This window comes from Pan paniscus, chromosome 3 (assembly GCF_029289425.2).
Source record: "Pan paniscus chromosome 3, NHGRI_mPanPan1-v2.0_pri, whole genome shotgun sequence".
NCBI lineage: Eukaryota > Metazoa > Chordata > Mammalia > Primates > Hominidae > Pan > Pan paniscus.
Window position 1 is genome coordinate 84,690,351 of NC_073252.2, and position 13,339 is coordinate 84,703,689.

Consider the following 13,339-nt stretch of genomic DNA (forward strand, 5'->3'; position numbering starts at 1 on the left):
AATATATGGCAGGATGAAATAAATGCTATGGAGAGTGATAGTATTTTGAGAATGTACAAGATGAGCAATTAATTTTTAATGTAGAATGATATCACAGAGAAGGGGTAGCTATTTGTGTTAGGCTATGAAGAATGAATAGACTTCAGATAAATAAAAATAGGTAGAAAGGGCATTCTACTCAGAGTAATTGGTATGGGTAATGACAAGAGGTAAGAAATTGTCCACTGTGATTGGGGAATGGTTGGTTAGACTGGCTAGGCTAGAATATTACTGCCTAGAGGGATGTGGTTAAAGGAAGGAAGAAAGGCTCCAGGTCAGAAGGAGGACGATTTTTGAATGCCAGAACTTGAGGCTTTCTTCTTAGGCAGTGGGGATCTATCATATTTTTAGGAGCATGACTGATGTAATTTGTGATTTTGGAGGTTAAATTTGACAAAAGTAGATAACTATGGGAGAAGGAAGATTTTGTGAGTCTCTAATTGGGGAGTTGTTTTTGTTTTGTTTTGTTTTGAGACGGAGTCTCGTTTCTTTGCCCAGGCTGGAGTGCAGTAGCATAATCTCGGCTTACTGCAACCTCTGCCTCCTGGGTTCAAGCAATTCTTCTGCCTCAGGCTCCCAAGTAGCTGGATTATGGGCACATGCCAGCACACCTCGCTAATTTTTGTATTTTTAGTAGAGATGGGGTTTCACCATGTTGGCTAGGCTGGTCTTGAACTTCTGACCTCAAGTGATCCGCCTGCCTCGGCCTCCCAAAGTGCTGGGATTACAAGTGTGAGCCGCCGTGCCTGGCCAGGGAGTTTTAATACTCTGTGGAAAAGAACTGAAAATGGCATAATGATTTATTTGATGGCATAATGAAGAAGTGAAGGTTTAAAATAGAAGTATCCAGTATGACTATAGTGATATAACTGACTTCAGAATAAGACCTAATTTTATTGTCAAAGTTATGAAAAAATTTAGGCATATATATTGTGTTTTATAGCAGACATTAGGTAATTGTGTTATATAGCAGGCTGTGGGTAATTTAGCACTGTGGGGTACTCCAGAGAATTCAGAATTGGCTATGAACATTCTTTCCCATATGTCATTCCACATAAGTGTAAAAATTAGCCTAGTAATTTCCTAATAGCAAAATTATTAAATCAAAAATATATACATGTTAAACTTCAATATACATTGTCTAATTGCCATCTAAAGGAATTCTAATTTCTTTAAACTGACAATCATATTTTTCTTTTCAGAGATTGAATGTGTATGAGTGTGTGTGTGATGACTAAGCTAAAGGAAGGCATCTTGATTTGAGCCATCAATTATGTATCTGAAAAAAGACTGACAAGAATTGGTAGAGTGAATTCAGATTTAAGTTTATCTACCTTTGATATTCCATGAGCTACTTAAGAATTTTGAGAGGTACAAGCAACCATTGAAAGGAGATAGTAGTTATGAGGTAGGGGTAATGCTTAAGGCATTAGACTAAAAAATTTCCCATTACATAAGATGAAGTATTTGAAAAGAATTTTTTGTATGTTACAGAGTAGATATGGTCTTGGTCATTGTTATGTATCATGAAGGTATTCAAGTGTACCGGTAATGTTTTATTAAGCTGGATAGTACACATATATAGTTATTCATTTTTATTATTTAAACAGGATGCAGTCATTCTGTACACTGTATGATTCATTTAATAATATTTTTAAAAAGGGATTCGAACATTGGAAATAGGTATAGTATGTGTGCATAGGTATTATGAATTCTTTCTGTAAGCATTTAAAACCCACAATAAAATTTAAAAAGTGCTTAGTAGAAATTTGGGATGCACAAGTGCTTTTCTGATTTTCTGAGAGGTTTCCCAATTTGCCTTGTGATGTCTAGATCCCCAAACAAGTTAACCCTATGTTTAGGAATAACTGTTAGACCACATATTTGGGAAAATGACTAAAGCCACTCTATTATTTTGCCAAGTGTTTAGAAGCAATGTTGGGGATGAAATGGGTGTGGGATTGTTGCCATTATCATGTTAAAGTTGATTTCTTAGTCTGTCTAATTGGAACTTCTAGCTTACCTCATGCCTCAAAATCTTAAGTGTAACTCTAAATACAAAGAAAATCAAGCTTCTTGATCCTATTCATAACATGAAACAAAGGTCAGAAGAGTAGCCATATATTCTAGCACAGTATTCTGGTTTTAAAATGGCAAGGGCATTTTGAAAATGAGGAAAGTAGCTGCACTTAATTACTTTCATGAGTTAAGAATATGCTATTAACTAGCACTCAATAAATGCTTGCTGTTGATGACATATAAATTTTTTATAATGCTCAGTGCCCAGCACTCTTGATACATGACAATGTTCTCTTCATTCAGAGGGACTTACACTTAAAAGTCTTTCGTAAACTGTACATGTTTGTATGAAAAAACTCCCTTACTATCAACTATGTAAACAGGCATTTTCATTTATTTACCTTAAAACTTTACTTTTCAAGATAACATCCCTTTAAATGAGTAGACAGGTTTATACAGGCTACACTAAGCTTTTTATCCTCTGGCTTTTCTCTTTTATTGGGTAATTTTCTACTTCCTGCTTGCTTGGCAGAAGGTGTACTTATTTGACAATTCCTTTGAAATCGGTTTGATGGGATGGAATTTGAATCAAGTTCCTGTTGTGCTTTCTGTTCAAAAATATTGATGTGCACCAGAGATTTGTACTATGTCTCTGATAAATTAATCTTGATTATTGCCACTAATTTGTAGTCTAAATATCAAGAATTATTGCTCTCTGTGCTTTTTGAAAATCAAGGATCATCTTTAGAAAGACAATAATAGTAAATCTCTTTACCCAAGCTTAGCAGAAGCCTCAACCGAACTTGACCAAAAAACAACGAAATGCCCTTAATCACACTATACCGTACATACTTTGTATTAAATCTTGTTAATCCATTCTCTGTCCCATTTTCATTCATTCATAAATTTGACAAATGTTTGTTATATGCCAGGACCCTGTGCCACTGAAGAAGAAATTCTAGGATTCTCTAGTGACACAGTCCAATATGTAATCATATAATTAAATTGAAAATGTTAAATGTTGGGCTTGTAGGGATACTATCTCACATCCATTACGATGGCTACTATCAAAAGAACAGGATATAACAACTGTTGGCGAGGATGCAGAGAAATTGGAACCCTTGTGTGTTGTTGGTGAGAATGTAAAATTGTACAGTCACAATGGAAAGCAGTATAAAGGTTTCTTAAAAAATTAAAAATAGAATTACCATATGGTCCTGCAACTCCACTTCTGAGTATATATATCCAAAATAATTCACAGCAGGAACTCAAAGAGATATTTGCACACCCATGTTCATAGCAGTGTTATTCACAATAGCCAAAAGCTGGAAGCAGCCCAAATGTTCATTGGCAGATGAATGGATAAAAAAACCTGTGGAATATACATACAATGAATATCATACAGGCTTAAGTAAAAGGCAGGCTTGTCACATGCTACAATATGGATGAACCTGGAAGACATTATGTTAAGTGAAATAAGCCAATTACAAAGGACAAATACTATGTGATTCCACTCATATGAAGTATCTAAAGTAGTCAAAATCATAGAAACAAAAAGTAGAAAGGTGATTGCCAAGGACTGGGCAGAGAGGGTAGAGGGAAGAATTAGTGTTTAATGAGTATAGAGTTTTAGTTTTGCAAGGTGAAAAAGTTCCAGAGATTGTTGCACAACAGTGTAAATATGCTTAACACTACTGAAATATATACTTAATGGCCGGGCACGGTGGCTCACGCCTGTAATCCCAGCACTTTGGGAGGCCGAAGCGGGCAGATCACGAGGTCAGGAGATCGAGACCATCCTGGCTAACACGGTAAAACCCTGTCTCTACTAAAAATACAAAAAATTAACCAGGCATGGTGGTGGGCACCAGTAGTCCCAGCTACTTGCGAGGCTGAGGCAGGAGAATGGCGTGAACCTGGGAGGCAGAGCTTGCAGTGAGCGGAGATCGCGTCACTGCACTCCAACCTGGGCAACAGAGCAAGACTCTGTCTCAAAAAACAACAACAAAATATATACTTAAAAATAGATGGTAAATTTAGTCTTTTTTTTTTTTTTTTTTTTTTTTTGAGACGGAGTCTAGCTCTGTCACCAGGCTGGAGTGCAGTGGCACGATCTCAGCTCACTGCAACCTCCGCCTCCCGGGTTCAAGTAGTTCTCCTGCCTCAGCCTCCCAAGTAGCTAGGACTACAGGCGCATGCCACCACACCCAGCTAAGTTTTGTATTAGTAGAGACAGGGTCTCACCATGTTGGCCAGGATGGTCTCGATCGCTTGACCTCGTGATCCATCTGCCTCGGCCTCCCACAGTGCTGGGATTACAGGCATGAGCCACTGTGCCCAGCCGGTAAATTTAATCTTGTGTGGGTTTTTTTTTTTTTAACCACAATGAAAGATGATGCCAAATCCTAGAGTTTTAATAGGTGCAAAAGCATTATAGAAAGTTAGGTCTTTAAATATCACTTCACCATACTATGTTCCACTAGCTAAAAAACTAATTTCTGGTAATGTTATTGGAGTGTTAATGGCTTAATGTTTTGCTCTAGTCAGATAACACATTTCCATCTTATTAGTTTTTAAGTGTATATCATCTTAACTTGAAGGAATAACTCTTAAGATGGAAATTTAGCCCCATGAGAGAGTACTTAGGGCACCAAAATGGATCCTAAAATAATTCTATTTCAGCAGATCCCTGGGGCCATTTGCAGTTGGTGGGTCTCCCCTAGAGCACTAGAACATGTTTTGGTTTGCAATAAATGATACTGGTGTTCCTAGTCCTACAGTAAGTAACCTAGAGTTAAATAAGTTGCCAGATATATTGTTAAGCTATTATATCTTATAAACTAACCATCACACTCAGTATGTAAAGTGTGATGAAATGTAAAAGGTAATGTGTTGTGGGGAAAGGGTTAATTTTAAAATTAGAAAATAACAACCTGCTGTTTTGAGCTTTAAAAATAATTTTGGAGGTGACTTTTAGGAAATATCGAAAGAAAAGAGTTATGGCTAAATAAATTTGTGCAATTGCTTTATATATCAGATCTTAACCTAAGTTCCATCATACCCTCAGAGGTCAAAGGAATAAGGCCAAGAGGCCATTAAAAGTTTAAAAATTGCATGCGTACCAAAAAAAATGTGTCTTCGTATATTCTTCTGGATAGAGGGATCATAACTTTTATTCTTCCTTCTTTCTAAAGGGCTAAAAAGTGATTGACTATTTGCTGACAGATCGCAAATGTATATATCTCTAGCACCATGCTCTTGACTTTTATGTAAAGCTACTTATTAGATATCTTCACTGGAATGTGCCACAGGCATCTGAGACTCAATAGATCTGAAATTAAACTCAATGTTTCTTGTTATACCCTGAAACTTTTCTCCCTTCCATTGTGTTTCCTGTAAATGAAGGGACCATCATTTCCCCAATTTCCAAGGAAAAATCTAAGGTGTCATTCTTAATTTTTCATTCACCTCTGGCCCCATTTCCTAAATCTTATGATTAATTTCTTTTGAGTCTACCTCTTTAGTATATCTCATATATGTCTACATATATTAGCTTTCACTGCTCCCACCTCAGTTCAGTCCATCACAAATGACCAGTGCTGCAAACACTTCTAATAATCTCCCAACTCCAGTCTTGCCCATGGCTAGTCCATTCTGTAAAGTACAGTCTGCATTTTTGAAAACCCATATATAATCTTGTTCTATTCCTGTTTAAAATTATTCAGATTCTCCATGTCCCCTGAATGAACTCTTGACTCCTGAGGATGGCCTTCAAGGTCGTACTGTATTGGCCTTGTCTGAGCCGTCTTTATGTCAAGCTCTGTGCTTCAGGCATTCTGAATTTACTTCAGTGTCTGAGATATGCCACATACTTTCTTTCTTCTCAACCTTTGTGCATTCTCTTCTTTCAACTTTGAAAACTCTTTTCACCCAGACTCATGCTATTTCAACTCATCTCCTCACTGTCTGGCTAACTTTTACTATAGATGTGAAGCTTTCTCTTATGCTCTATTGTTCTCTCTGTGTACTTCTCATATGTCACATTATCTTATCTTGTATACAGCAGTGAAGATTTGATATGGAAGGGACCCTGTTTGTCCTCCTCATTATTGTATCCCCTATGCTCTCTACTAGTGGTCCTCGAAATCTGGTCCCTCCAATCAGCAGCATCACCATCACCTGGGAAACTTTTAGAAAAGCAAGTTCTTAGGCCCTACCCCAGACCTATTGAATCAGATACCCTGGAGGTATGACGCAGCCACCCATGTTTTATCAGGCCCTTCAAGTGATTCTGATGCATAACATAGTTTGAGAACAGTTCCTCTATGCCATATTTGGCAATGAGTAAAAATAATTTTTTAACCCAGAGGTATCTATGATTTGTTGCCACACAGTGCCAGGGTTGTGTTGCTAAAAGGAGCTATGTAGCACATGTAAAGCAGCTCATATTTCTTCACAGAGATCCAGAGATGGCTGGATGAGAGGTATCTGCACATCAGACTGCAGTGTCTCACTCAGCCTGTCTCTTGTGGTCAGTGAGACAAATCTTTGAAGGCTTTTCGTCTCCTCTTTAGAGAATGGATCGAGAGGTAGAAAGTATTCTGTTAGCCTTCCCAATGATGATAATTTTATTATCCCATTTAATATTTCAACAAATATTTATCATATGTGGGCTCTGGATTGAATTCTGGCTTTGTCACCTAAGGGATATATGAACTCAGGCAATTTGCTTAACCTCTCCATGTCTTAGGTGCCTTATCTATATGGTGTTAATAATAGTACTTACCTTGTAGGGTCGTTAGAAAGTGAAATAAGGTAATACTTGTAAAGTGCTTGGGACAGTACCCAGCATGTAGTAAGCATCCAAGAAATAGTAACTATCACTATTATATGTCAAATGCTGTGCTAGGTCTAGGGATAGAGTGGTAAATGGGACAAAATCCCTCTGTGCATGGAGTTTATATTCCAGTATGTTATAACTGTACAGACAGAAATGTATTTCTGTCCTACAGGACTTATATTAATAAGCTTCCTTGACTCTCATCTTTCCATGTCACATTTTCCTTTCTATCTATCTCTATCTATCTATCTATCTATCTATCTATCTATCTATCTATCTATCTCTCTATCTCTATCTCTATCTCTATCTCTATCTCTGTCTCCATCTCTGGTTCCTCCCTTTTCACGTATGTACTTAATTGCCTGAATTTCTCAAGTCTGCTAAGTTTAGCCCTTCTAATTCTTTCCTCTTCAGCCCTATTGCTGGCACTATGGTGAAGTTCTCATTTCTCTTCTCTCGGACTTTTGTCATATCTCCTAACTCTTATTCCTGCTTCCTGACTGTTCCCTCTGCCACTGTCAGATCAATACCCCTGATCATAAGGGTCTTTTCCCCTCAAAAACCTTCATTGAGTTGCTCCTTTTTTACCCAATGAAGTACAGATTCCTTAACCAAACATGAAAATCTCTCCAGAGTCTGGTCCCAACTACCTTATGACTCCTCTTTTTTAGATGCACAGGCTGTAGCCAGTGATTATTAGACAGATCTTGTGCTTCTGGGCTTCACTTCTTTGCATGGCAATGCCTTTCTCCCTGTTTTCAGGTTTCCACATCCTGTGTACCATCCATTCTTTCAAGGAGCATCTACTGAGGACTTATAATATGTCCAACACTATAAAAGGTCAAGGAGATACAAAGATGAATAAGGAGTGGACCTTACTCTCAAAGGACCAGGAGGCTGAGAGACAAAGAAAAGATGATGATTTTGATGATGGTGATGATGATGATGACGTGCAGGGAATATACACAATGATAATAGATCTATATAGAATATTAAGAGCAGAGAGAGGGACACATAGTCTGTGTTCCAAGTCTCAGCTTAATACCCCTCTGCTTTAAGTTTCTTCTAACTCCTCTGTAGTCAAAATAACCTTTTCTTGTCTCCTTGAGTTTCCTTAGCACAAATTTACTACTTTTTTTAATACATAGGTGCATACATATATATTTATATCTCTCTCCTGTTAGACTTCTAATTCTGGAAAAGGATATACAGATTAAATTAGTAGTTTTCAACCAGAGGCAGTTTTCTCTCCTACGGAACATTTGGCAATATCTGGAGACAATTTTGGTTGTCATAACTGAGAGGGTATGAGTAGATAGTACTATTGGCATCTAATGGGTAGAAGCCACGGATCCTGCTAAATATCCTACAATTTACAGGGCAGCTCCCCACTGCAAAGAATCATCCAATCCCGAATGTCAGTAGTGCTGAGGGTAAGAAACTGAAGCCAGAGTTAGAATCTTGCCTCTGTCAGTTAAATAGCTGTGTGATCTTGGGCAAGTTACCTTCCCTCTGTAAGATTGAATGAGCTAATGTATATAATGTAGGCCGGGCGTGGTGGCTCACACCTGTAATTCCAGCACTTTAGGAGACCAAGGCAGGCAGATCACCTGAGGTCAAGAGTTCAAGACCAGCCTGGCCAACATGGCGAAACCCTGTCTCTACTAAAAATAGAAACATTAGCTGGGCATGGTGGCAGGTGCCTGTAATCCCAGCTACTCAAGAGGCTGAGGCAGGGAGAATTGCTTGAACCCAGGAGGCGAAGGTTGCAGTGAGCTGAGATCTCACCACTGCACTCCAGCCTGGGCGACAGAGTGAGTCTGTCTCAAAAAAAAGAAAAAAAAAGGAAAGAAAAAAGGAAGAAATTGTTCTACAATGTATACAATGTAAGTTTGGCACACAGTAAGCATTATGTACATGCTATCTATTTATATTCTAATACATATAATAATATCTATTAGCTTATGATAGTAGTGTTATAGATACCAGGATGAAATATTTGTATCTTATCACACTCCCTAGTTTAGTGACTTTCAGAAAAAATGTTGACTAAATGGGTAGTTGTCTAGCTCTTCTATACATGCATGTCATCTAGAATCAGCTCTTCCATCTTTTCATTGAATCCTGTATATATGAATCATCACTATCAAAGGCACCTACCTCTATAGGACTGTGTCCTGGCCTGCTATACTACTATACTAAGGAAGGGAAATAGAGCATCTCTGTGCTGTCCGTAAGGTACGGATGGACCAACAAAGGTCATAAAACCACAAATTCCCTGGGAAGCTAAATAAATAAGCAATGCAAGTGAGAAGCAGATCAAAACTTTTTTTTTTTTTAACTTGTACTGCCTGATTCTTTTTTCGCCTTGGACTTGTTGATATCTTTAATAGAAGATTTAATAATCCTGGATTGTGGATTCCTCTTTTTTCTCATTACGTAAAACACAAAGGAAAATATGTAGATCAAATACTTGCCTGTTTTTGAGTGATCCTTCCTGTGCGTGACCTTCCTCCTTTCTACACAATATATATATGCAGTCTGTAACCCATCTACTGCTGCTATTTATTAACCAGATGAACTAAGCACTGTCAGTGATGTCAGTGCTACTATATTAATTCAGTTACATCTTTGTATCAGTGATCTTTATCCCTGTGTCTTTTCAGGCTGCACCAACAGTACAAACTCTTTTAATTTATGAATAAAGTGTATGGAAGCATCATGCACTTACCCTGTACCGACTGTTTGGAATAAATGTAAAAGCATTTTTCTTTGTATTCTGTAAGAAATATTTTTCTAATATTAGGTACCAGGTTGTATTATCATGTTATTTTAACAAAGATCTGACATACCTGGAGTTGTCTAACAGCTCAACAATGTATTTTTAATTATGATTTAAAATATTACTAAAAGTGTGGAACCCATATAAAGTACCGTCCTAATAAAGTAGCAATTGTCATTTTGCATATTTTATTTCTCTGTAGAGATATTTCATACTTATATGTATTAGTCAAGGTTCTGCAGAGAAACAGAACCAATAGGGTGTGTGCGTGTGTGTGTGTGTGTGTGTGTATTTGTATGTATAGAGAGGTTTATTATAAAGGGTTGGCTCGTGCAATTATGAAGGCTCACAAGCTCCAAGATCCTCAGGATGAGTTTGCAAACTGGAGATTCAGGAGAGCCAATGATGTAGTTCAAGTCTGAGTCCGAAGGTCAGAGAAACAGTAGAATTGCTGGTGTAGTTCTAGTTCAAAGACTGGCAGGCTTAAGACCCAAGAAGGTTTCAGTTTGAGTCCAAAGGAGGAAAACGCTGATGTCCCAGTTCTAAGGCAGTTAAGTAGAAAGAATTATCTTACTCAGAGGAGAGTTGACCTTTCTGTTCTTTTCAGGCCTTCAACTGACTGGAAAGGGCCCACCCATGATAGGGAGGGCAGTCTGCTTTACTCAGTCTACTGATGTAAATGTTAATCTCACCCAAAAACACTTTCACAGAAACACCCAGAATGAGATTTGACCAAATATCTGGGCATCCTTTGGTCCAGTCAAGTTGACACATACAACTAACCATTATATGATATATATAGGTGATCAGCAAATGTACAATTTTATAACCTAGTTTAAGAATGTTTTATTATAGTCATGTATAAAAATTATTAACATATAGTAACTCACTTGGCATATTGAGAAGTAAGTATAATAAAGAATCTTAAAGCATGGGCCATATCTCAAAGAATCATAAACCAAAATTAATATAATTGAGCATGCAATTAGTCCTTTATGCTAAAACTATGAAAAATGTTTTTCATATGTGAGGTTCTTTGAAAAGGTATTTACACTTAAGACTATTTGGAAAGAAGCTTAAAGAGAAATATGATACAAATAGTCTGCACTAGGCTGTCTTGAACTTCTTGCACATTTAATTTAATTCAACAGACATGTATTGAATATCTACTATGTAAAGTTCTGTGTTACTTGCTAAGAGGGATACTAGATATGTTAAAAAAAAAAAAAGCTGTTTCCCTCAAGGAAGACAAAGAAGGACTCATCTAACTATACAACAAGGTAATAGTTAACTACGTCATCAAAGTGTGGTGCAGAAATATAACTGTATCATATATGAGATAATGCTTTAACCTGTTTGGGAGTATTTATACAGCATATATAAGGGGGAACATCATCACTGGCCTATCAGTAATGGCCAGAGACAATATTTTTGGTGGAAAGAACAGCTCACGAAAAGCTGAGAAAGAAAAGGATGTATTTTGCCAACAGAAAATTATCTAGATGTGCCTAGTGTTTAGGTTGTGATAAGGGAAGGAGCGATGACAGAAGAAAACTTAAAAATCTGCTTGCAAAATGGAAATAGAGGAAGGTCACAGTGAGCCCTAAATGTCATTATTTTAAAATTTGAATGTTTAAAAATTGAGAGCCATGAACATATTTGAAAAGTGGAACAACTTTTCTAATCTGTAATTTAAAAATAATTTAGGAAGCAATGTAAAGGATATATTAAAGTGTTGTGAGACTGTAAGAAGGGTACCCACTTTTATTACATATATCTGACTAATTTCTAAAGAGGATTTGATACAGTTTATAGAATTGAAAAATAAAGGTGAAAAAATAGGAGCCGAGTAAATAAAGACAAGAAAATAAGATGAAGCTGTAGTAAGGATGCTGCAAAACGAAACAACAACAACAAAAGCACACGGCAAGAATTCAGTATTGATAGAAGTGGCCCAGAAGATGAGCTCTGAATCTCTTGACAGAAGGAAATAGGAAAGATGATTACTTATAACTGAGATCTTGCTTTTTGTGTCACAGAAAAAAATAGAAGCAATCAGGACTTTCTCTAATATATCTCTAGCAGCCTCCCCGTGTGAATTCCCATATGCTCTGCCATCTTACTACAGATGAACTGTCCATGCTCTTCTATAAAGCCAACTCCTCCATTTGTGCTTTAGCTTCAATCTCCTTATCTACTCAACAATGTTCCTCTAGCAATCTCCATTCTCTCCTGCATTTCCGGTTTTCCCTGTTGAATCATTTCTGTCAGCATAAAAGTATGTTGAGTTTTTTTAATCTTTAAGAAACAAACAAAGCAAACAACCTAAAGAGAAGTCCTTTGATTCAGCTTCCTTCTCCTTGTACTACGCTACCCATTCAGTGTGAGAAAATGCAAATCAAAACTGCAGTGAGGAAAAACAAAAAACAAAAAACTGCAGTGAGGCCAAGTGAGGTGGTTCTCGCCTATAATCCCAGCACACTGGGAAGCCAAGGCGGGAGGATCTCTTGAGGTCAGGAGTTCGAGAACAGCCTTGACAATATAGTGAGATCCCATCTCTACAAAAATTTTAAAAGTTAGCCAGGAGTGGTTTTACATGCCTTTAGTCCCAGCTATTTGAGAAGCTGAGACAGGAGGATCACTTGAGTGATCCAGGAGTTTGAAGCAACAGTGAGCTATGATTGCACCACCTCACTGCAGCCTGGGCAACAGAGAGAGATCTTATCAAAAAACAAACAGAACAAAAACAGCAGTGATGCAGTGAGATTTATTGGTCAATTTTTAGATTGGCAAAACGCCAAGTCTTTGTAATACCTCTATGGACAAGGTTTGTGAAAAACTCTTACATGTACAAAAACGTGGAAAAACTCTTACATGTACTTCTGGTAGAAGTACAAAATGGTACAACTGTTATGCAAGGGAATCTGACAACATATATATAAAAACTGCAGATGATTTACTTTCTCATCCATTATCTCAGAAAATCCATTTAAGAGAAATACTTACAAGGCTGTTTGCTGAAACATCATTTGTAGTAGCAAAGGTTTGAAAAAAATTTTAATTCTCTATTAATAACAGATTGGTTAAATAAACAGTGCTATAACCACTAATGGAATTCTATATACCATTTAAAAAAATAAGATCTCTAAGCATTGATATGGAAATACCTATTGATAAGTTAAAAATGCAAGGTGCCTGCCAGGCGCAGTGGGTCACACCCATAATCCCAGCACTTTGGGAGGCTAAGGCGGACAGATTACCTGAGGTCAGGAATTCAAGACCAGCCTGGCCAACATGGCAAAACCCCATCTCTACTTAAAATAGAAAAATTAGTCAGGCATGGTGGCAGGCACCTCTAACCCCAGCTACTGGGGAGGCTGAGCCAGGAGAATCGCCGGGGGATGGAGGTTGCAGTGAGCCGAGATTGTGCCACTGCACTCCAGCCTGGGCGACAGAGCCAGACTCTGCCTCAAAAAAAAAAAAGCAAGGTGCCTAGTAATTTTTAAGGTTTCTGACCTTTTATGAAAGGAAGAAATAAGAATATATATTCGTATTTGCTTGAATTTGCATAAGGAACTTTAAAAGCTAACAAAACTGATTATGCATAAAGGATGGGCTGGGGAATTAGGAAAACATCTGTTGTAATAATTTCCAGTCTT

At 37.5% G+C, this 13,339-nt stretch overlaps 1 protein-coding gene across 20 annotated transcripts in view; it reads left to right on the top strand.

Annotated features, from left to right (window-relative positions):
- The window catches only part of PTPN13 (protein tyrosine phosphatase non-receptor type 13), a 225,410-nt gene that overhangs the window by 82,835 nt on the left and 129,236 nt on the right, over positions 1–13,339 (top strand). The gene's annotated exons all lie outside the window — the stretch shown is intronic.